Source organism: Betta splendens, chromosome 22 (genome assembly GCF_900634795.4).
Source record: "Betta splendens chromosome 22, fBetSpl5.4, whole genome shotgun sequence".
Lineage (NCBI taxonomy): Eukaryota > Metazoa > Chordata > Actinopteri > Anabantiformes > Osphronemidae > Betta > Betta splendens.
The window spans coordinates 16,511,583-16,520,791 of record NC_040900.2 but is presented as its reverse complement, the minus strand read 5'-3'; positions in this window follow the sequence as shown (position 1 = coordinate 16,520,791).

Below are 9,209 nucleotides of genomic sequence, written 5' to 3'. Positions count from 1 at the left end.
TTAACCACTTCAGGGTGCTCCAGAGCTTGAAACAACACATCGTCCAAAATGATTAAATGACTCTGCCCTCGCGGAAACAGCGTCTCGTCGTTGAAAGAATCAGGCAGTCCTTCCACAAATTTTATTCCTTTATTCATCCTCCGCAGCTCCTCGTACATGGGTTGAAAAGACGTATATATCCACACAATGTTATCAGGCACATTATCGGTTACATGTTTACAATTCTCCAAAAAACTTTTCACAAAAAACGTTTTACCAGCGCCACTAGGGCCCGCTATAAGGCAGGAGAACGGGGCTTTCAGGCCCGGGACAAATCCCTCCCCCACCTCCTGCATGGCCCTAATAACCAAAAGGGACGCTGGACCCTCCGGGAAGCAGTCGGCGCTTGTCAAACACCACTCTGAATTTCTTGTCGACCGAGACGTTTTTTAAATCAAAGGTCTTTTTGTCGCGGGCAATGTTGTATTGAGGAGCCGTCAGGATCTTGCTCTCGCCCGTTTCAATATAGTTCTCCACCAGGTTTTTAACTGAGTCAAAATTGATGCTCTTACAACACTCTGTCGTCTGTGTGATGCCCTTGACTTTAACCGTCACTCTGCCTCCTCGCGTCTGATACCCGTAGCTTTTAGGTCCTGCGGAGACAAATTCTTTAATAGAGTCAGACTTTAGCTCATCCATCAAATCGCCCAGGTAATTACCCAGCGGGAGCTTGGCTTCGCCGGGTTTTGAATAGTAGATTACGCTATCGGTGTCATAATACAGAACGCATCTCTCAAGCCGCTCCAGGCAGCTGTACAATTTCAGCCGGGCGTAACTGGTGGTCAAAGCGGCGACAAATACGTTGTCTGACCGATTGGGATGAGCTACGACCCGCTCGCTGCTGCAATGTTGAATCAACGCCACCCTGTCGTTTAGAAAAGTGAAATACTTTACCTCCCTGTCTCCTGAAAACAGCAGCCTGAAAAAATATTCGGGCCTTTCCACTATTTCCGTCTGAACGAAATTACACCTCTGACTCAGCTTCCCCCAGAAACTGTTTAGGCATAATTTTGCTACTTGTCTTTTAGCTGGGTTTAACACAATATTTACCGGATCCAGGACGATCCCCTGATTTCTGGCATAGTCATTGACGTATTTTTGCCTGCTCTCCGCATCCGTAGCATCCGCGGGATAGCCGCTGGCTTCCTGCTTCCCCTTGAGAAAGGTTGAGATGTATTCTTTAAAGAGAGATGTACTCTGCTCTTTGAAATGCCACACATCTATGACCTCCGCTACTCTGTAGCCCTTCTCCAGCGCTTTCAGAATCTTGGGGGAAGGCCAGACTCCTGTCAGAGCGCGCTCCGCGTTGCTGTGGTCACAGGGGCCGTCCTGACGGTTCAGCTCAGCACAACTTCTGCATAGAGTAAACACTAGGCGCCCTTTGCCGGATCTGTAAGGAAGCACAGGGAAAAACAGGCCGCGGGGAGGATACAAGGTCGCCTTAATGAACCCGAAATAAGATTCCAGAGGCTGGAAATCTCTGAATATGATCTCCGGGTGTCCCAGAGGATAAGGACACGTGTAGTTGACGTAAGGATACAGGGATGTAAAATCAACGTATCTCACAACCTCATCTTCTCCCGCCGAGTATCTCAGCGTTACGGGGCATGTGCGCCCCCCGTACAGAGCATCGCGTGGGGCTAGAGGCTCAGGGGTCTTGTATGCTTTTAGGAACGCTTTCACACCCTGGTGCGACTTTTTCAGCAGATCCCAGTTGTGCTCCTTCATGGTGATCACACGGAGCCCGTACTCTGACCTTAACTCTGTCAATCGCTCCTGCGTCTCAACGTGCATTCTTTCAAAAGTTTTCCCCGTTAAGGCGTGAACGCGGCTGCCTGTGAAACACTCCAAGCAGCCGTGGTAGAAGCAGCCCAGAAATTCATACGCGACCTTCACCCCGCCTGACTCACAATAGCCGTCCACCCGCAAGCGTCCCAAAGCTCCGTTCACCTCCGTTTAGAGCGTGCTGGATAAACACTCCGTCTCTGAACATCACCCATTCTAACCATTGCACAGAGGCGTTTGAGAAGCGCTTGCAGCTATACTTGTAGTCGTATGGACAGGGAATGGCGAGAGTGTTTTCTTTAAGAAAACATGTTCTGAAAACAAACATACACGCAGAGGCGATGGTTGCTCGCTTGAAGGGGTCTAGAGCCGTCTCGTTCACAAAACACTCTCTAAATGCAAAGCACGCCTTCATGAGAATCTCTGTGTCATTTTGGCAGTAGCGCTTTGCCTCCGCTTTAAAATTAAACGTTCCGCCGGAGACTAGGGTGTACCACGCCATGAAATCCTCGCGTTTCTTTGGAGTCATTTGCTGACAACCGTAATATTCAGGAGCTGGGTACGGGCCGACATAATTCAGATTCTCCTTAGAGCTGAACTTGTGAGGGAAGTGACCCTTTTCAGCATCCTCAAAGCCCAGAGCTTTTGGCAGGGAGGCCAAAGGGAAAGGTAGAAAGCTCATGGAATCTATAAATTTGAGATTATAATGAGGCTCTGTGAACAATACCAGTTTAGACCTCTGCATTACAACGTGAGGGCTAATCCCCAGCGACACCATGGCGCTCAAAAGAATATGCCCGTCAAAACCTTTCCAATTGTGAGCCAAAAACAGGGAATCTTTGTACTTTTTAGCCCTGTAGCGCCTGAGAAGCTTTACGGCGCAGTCGGGCCTGTAATACCCCACGGGCTGCTATTATTGCCCCTCATCACGCAGACGTAAAAGGGCACGTGCATGCCATTCTCATCAGGATACATCTCAAAGTCATAGAACAACAACTTCTTATCTGAAATAACGTCTGTGGTGGTTTCAGGAGTCGGTAGACTTTGTATGTAGCACCGGTGAGGCTCGGTCGCCCCTGCATATTTGACCCCGCCACAGATGCAGCATTTAACATCCGGACATTCGTGCGGCTTTGGTATTTTAATCAGTGAGACGTAATACAAGAGCCCGCAGCGGTGTCATTTCTTGTGCATGTCACAAATGCTCGCGTGCTTCTGAGCCACAGGGTGCCACACCTTCTCCCTGTGTTTTGCAAGACAAAAGGCCGAGGCACACCAGCGGTTGCAATATTCACACACTACGCCCCCACCGGCTGCGGGACGCGTGGCCGCGCACGCAGCATCAAGACACAGGTTACAACGCCCCTCGCATTTATGATTCAGCAACCCATCATAACCGGTGTAGCAATGACCGCACAAATATTTTGTTCCTATGGATTTGTAGTATATTTATGTATCATATCATATATTATTATATAGGTAGTGAACAATCTGTTCGGGTCAGGTTAAGATGCAGTGACTGTTCCTCAACCCTTGCAGTTTGGCAGGGTCGTTGTCTGGGGAGCATCTGGGATAGACTCCAGGAAACAGACATTTACATTTACTTTTAGCAGTAAAATTGATCATTGCTTATGAGAGAAGTACAGAGAGTAGATGGGTTCGTGTGGGGTGGGGTGAAAGAGTTTGCTTAAACTGGGTTCGCAGAATCTGTTGCGTAAACTGTTTATTCGAGCTGTTCCTAAGGAAATATTCAAAATGTCACGCCGACCTGGGAAAGGAACTGGGAGGTTGATGGTGGGCCAGATGCAGCTGGAGCTGGACAGATAACACGGCCCAGCGCCAGGACTTTCCAAGTAGCCGAGAAAAACATCTACACGTCCTTATTTGGACATGTGGAAAGACTTTAGGTGGTGGTTAAAAGCAGGCCTTCACAGGCTGGGGTTTTCAGAGCGCTTCGCAGAGGGTCCGCTGGTAGCACACAGCGGACCTTTTCCGACCTCTCGGTTCTCTCTGCAGAGGAACAAGCAGGTGAATTCGGTCTCTGCCTCTCTTGCTATTACTCTTTTGTAATCATTATCTGATTGTTTTAATTTGTCATGTATAATAAATTTGTATGCTATTGATTTAAACTTCTAAGTTGAGTTCTTGTGAAATCTCTGTCGTGGTCTAAGAGAAGAGAAAATACACGACAGAAATTGGCGTCACTCCAAGCAGGCAGGTCATAGCCGGGTCTGAAGCCGACAGGTGCCCGGCTGCACCCAGCCCGAGACGACTCGTCACTGGTGGCCACAGGTGAGATGCGCTTAAAGCTCTTACATGACGATTCTCTGTGTTGGGGGCAGTGTGGGCAAATGTTGGTTACATTAGAAGGTTCTAAATTCTGATTCGGCTATTTCTAGAAAACAATCTGTGTGGGAATAAGCAGAGAGAGGCAGTGGAGAATTTGCTTGTATAATTTGCTGTATATAAATATAACTAACCAACTGCTTATTTGTGTGCTGTACTTTGCTTTTATTGTGGGGAAATAGAAAATGACATGGCCTATTGACCTCTAGACGTTGACTTAAATGTTGACTTAAGGCAGACGCGGATTGGACACTCTAATATTAAGGGCTTTGAAGTCTGTATTTGGTTAAAGTATATATAAAGGCTGTGTAAGTACCATAACTGATGCCGATGGCTTCGGCCCAACAACGCTGAAGTGGCAGAATATATGCACATTTTTTCACTGGACTGGACACTCTCTATTTACTCTTTTATAGGGTAGGAGCTATATTGTGCCATTTCAAAAGCGTACACCAAATTTACAGGGGGGGGTGCGTAAGAAGCATCAGGTTACGGTGCGGCCTTAGTGCATTAGGACGTAGAGTGTGACCTTGTGCTACACATTCAATCAAATTTTGGTTTTAGGCACTGTAGGTTTATGTGTGTATGAGGAGACCTACATTAAGCTTGGGACTGATCAATCCAAGTGTAGATTTTCTCATGAGTTGTGAGGCCTGAGAGACATAGGGAAACCGGTAAAAGCGCTTTCTGTGATATGCATATGAAGATGAAGTGTGCTGGCAATAGTGTATGAAGTTTAATCAAGTGTGTATATGTGTATATACGTATGTGAAGTTAAACGGCGTAATAGTTGCTTGTTGCTGATTTAAATTTGAGTAGGCTGGGTTGACAGCGGCTCCTCTACTCCTCCGGTGCAGAGGGAGTGTGTGTGTGTGTGAGGGAGAGAGGCAAAGAGAGCAGGAGGGCGGGGGAGTGAGTGTGTGTGTGTGACTAGAGGCAGATCCCCGCTCCTCATACGTGTGTGTTTTCAGATAGTTGGGGGGAGCGACGAAGTTTTATTTTTGTAGTAGCTTAATACTTTATTGTCCTATATCATGTTTACTATGTTTCCTATATCATGTTTTTTCTTGTACTTTTATAATAATCTTGACGTAATCTGAGTATTTTAGTGCATTTTTTGTGACGACGTGTCTGCACTGTAATTAGGAGTGGTCAAGCTGGTCACGGTGTGTAAAGACCGCGGCTGCTTTGTTTATTAAAAAATAAAAAAGGGGGGAGTTGTGAATTGAGGCGCGGTCTCTGAATTGGGTGTGGAGGCGTCAGCCGTGTGCCTCTTCTGTTGTTTACGCTCCAGAGAGAGAGAAGAGTGTGTGTGTATGTGTTTTACTGCTCAGAGCATTAAGCTCAAGGGTGTGTGTGTGAGTGTGCATTGGAGAGACATAGACACATAGTTGGCAGACTGAAGTAAAGCCTTATTCTTGCTCCTATTATTACTATTAGTGTAATGGACAGCAGCTAAACTTCAAAACGTTTACTACGTTGGTTGAAGGGGAAGGAATTTTACTGTAACGCTAACGCTTCTAAATTGGCTCAGTCGTCAGCCGTGTGCTTCTCTAAGAGCAGAATCAGACTGGAAGTACAAAGACAAACAGAGTACTTACGAGCCTCCATCTGTCTGAGGCTCCTCCTCACCCCTCCCCTGAGTTTTCACCAACTTTTCAGATCAGATGTATGTATGTATAGACTATTGGTGCCTGGTTAGTATTAGGTGAGAATAAATGTTAGTAATACACCAGGTGAGAATAGAACCACAGAAGGGGTTTTTGCGACGTACATGCTAGTGGACTAGTAGTGGTCTGCAGCGTGTTGGTTATACTTTATGTCAGTGTGTATTGGTGGGATTTAGCTTCTACCTTTTCATTTTCAGTTTCCATTTTTGTCTGGTTCTAGGTTAACTAGATTATTTGGGCAAAGTTAATAAACATTCCTCCATTTATATAAAAGGTCTTTCTGCTCACGCGTCTGTAGCACCTGCATTCTCATGAGCAAGACCACCAATTGTGACCTAATGAGGGTTAGGCACAGCATGTGACATCACTATCACGTTAAATCAAGTGTTTCAATTATGCTGATTTTGTGTAAACCTAGTAATATAAACAAAGCACATGATCAACTCCAATAAGACGCTTATAATTTTTCTTCAGTAGTTGCTCTGAAGTGGGCGTTTCTGCAGTGGTTTGGTTTATCTTTGCATCAGACTTACTCTTTTATTCAGAACAAATCAAAACTTATCAGCTCAACAGTCACTAGGAATGATTATCGGGCCAGTTGCTTAAAACAGAGGTAAAACCAAGATACCCAGAAAGGAAGAGCGTCTAATTACAATTTAACTGGTTAATATTTATGTTGCTTTTCACTAACTATGGGTTGTAAAGACAGGGAACTTACTTCAGTTATGAACACTGATTGAGAGTAGTTCAGTTACAAGTATAATTAGGTGTAATTAGGAGTTGAAATAATATCTTCAGTAAAGATACATATTTAATAATGAGATCTGTGGATGGGAACATGTCTTCAGTCGAGGTGTTGATGAAAGAAATTCAGAAATGCTCAGACAAATGGAGCAAGCGGACACATGAATCCACGTCGCCCTGGCCTTCAGAGGGGACATTTGATCTGAGGCAGTGTGCAGAGATGCAGGGTTTTATAAAAACCTATAAGATAAAAGACAAATCTGTAAAGCGAGGCCTTAAACGGGAAAGAGAAAATGCAGTGTTGCAATTGTTTATTAACTGTGCAAAAATGATGAGCAAAAAGACGACTCAATGTGGGGATAATCAATTTAATCAGATCTCTAAAACTAAGTCTCTTTCAGATGCATCCCAGATGAATGCAGAAGAATCAAAACCTTTACGGACGAAGAAGCCAGTTCACCCTGTAGCTGATCTAGAAGGGACAGACAGGGCAGTGAAAAGGGATGAGTTGTTAGAACTGCCCGACATTTATTTAAAAACAGAGAAAATCTCAATTGGAAATTCCTGCAGTGAAAGTGATCTGCGTGACAGAGCAGGTAGATCACTGTGGGCTGAGTCAGATGAGGAATCAGTGTGTGTGGGTGACGAACGGGTAAATGAGGTTTCTGATGGATTTCCTCTGCTGGTCGAAGAGGCAAAGCGTCAAAATCTGCCCTGGCCTTCAAGACCAGATCAGAATGATCTGACTGAAACTGTTGGACTTTGCAACTTGTCACTAGACCAAATAACTGAGCATGTGATTCATGCTGTTGAGCTGCGTCAGAAGCAGGCAAAGGAGGCAGTGAAAGAAGCAACACGCCAGCAGCAGCGAAAAGAGGGGGAGAAAAGAGAGAGGAGGATGGTGTCTGCTCAACCAGCCAGCGTGCCTCAGACCCCACCTACACCACCAGGCATGGCCACACCTCAGGTGATGTACATTCTACCAGGAGGGTGGACAAGACGACCTCCTATAAGGAGAGGAGGGTTCCCTGCAGACAAAGGCAGAGGAACAGGAGGCAGCCACAAAGGAGGCGTGAGATGCTACTGCTGTGGGAAGACTGGTCACGTAAGAAGCCACTGCTTTGATTGGCTACGAGGCTCACGAGGAGTGCCCAGACCAAAGGGGTCCGCTGATCAATGTGGAGTCCACTCAACTGGGTACTAGAGAGGACCAGACACCTGCAGGATTCATGAACTTTGTTGATGGGCTCCATCAAAAGCCAAAAAGCCAGATGCCTCTGAATCTGTGACTTCACCTTGATGCACACTTTAGTACTTTGAGACTCAGACAAATATCTAAAATTGGGAAACAAAATAAACAAGTCGGGCTGGTCAAAATAGCTCAGTCCTTAAACCTGCCAAAAGAGTCAAAAATGAAAAATATGCCAATTTTACTAGGCAAGGGAAAGACAAAGGTATAGAGAATATTTCAAGATAAAGTTCCCAATTCAATCACTCTGCTGACAAATGCTCCGTCTGATGCTCAGTGGTTGACGGTGTTAAAAACAATGTGAATGTGAAGTATGTGGATGAAGACACTGTGTGCACCAGACTTTGAGACATGCCTCAGTCCATCTCTCCAACTAACACTAACTGTAGACAGTTGTCTCATGGTATTGGTAAAGACTCATTCACATTAGTGAGGTAAGAAAGTTTCACTAGACAAGCCGCAACACTGTAGGAAGTGCCTCCCACATACCATAAAGTGAGTGAAGTATCTGAGGAGGTCAATCAGCTAAAAAGGGAATTTGAGGAGAGTGTAAATGTTTCCATCATACAGTAAACAGCAGTTTGATCCCTACAGTACGTAAGCTAGCATAACGCATCATGCTCTCGTGTGTTACAGAAAACATCAAACTTTAAAGTGACTAAAACCAGACGTGCATTTTACTGCTACTGTGCCAGTTCTCCAATAGACAGAAAAACCAAACCATTCAGAACCTGCAAGGTGTAACTGTTGCAACAATGCTTAGTCTTCTATAGTACAGTATTGTGATGCTATGGATTGTGGTGCTGCAAGCAGCTACAGTTCACTACACTACACTTAGTATTTGCACAGTCCGTCTACTGTTTAAGCGAGGCTGCAGTTTTAATGATCACCTTGACATGTTTTGATGAGGTTCCACTTAGTTCTTATCATCGCTATCATTAATATATTCCAACAGAGCAGAAGACACATTTAGCAAATGTGTAAACCAGGTCTCAGTTAATTTTTTCTTTCCATTCTTTTGCTAAACAGTTGACATAGATGTCATCAGTCTGCAGGCCTTAAACAAATGTTACAGGGCTGTGGTGTTCTTTACGGCATAGAAGGAGGAGGTCTGGGGAAGAGACTGAGCAGCAACAGTGACGGTGCTTTATCCTCCAAGAGGGGTGACTGTATATGGGTTTATAGGGACTTTCTTTAATAGGTTACAATACTTCAGTTATCGTCCACAGCTATTTTGTTATCACTACAAATTCTGACAGTCACAGGGGAATTATAATTAGATGTAACAATAATTGTGGGGTTGTTTGAATTTCTAGGGTATAGCTTTGCGTTTCCAACAGTTAAGTAGGTTGTGTTATGTCCATGTGTCATTTCTG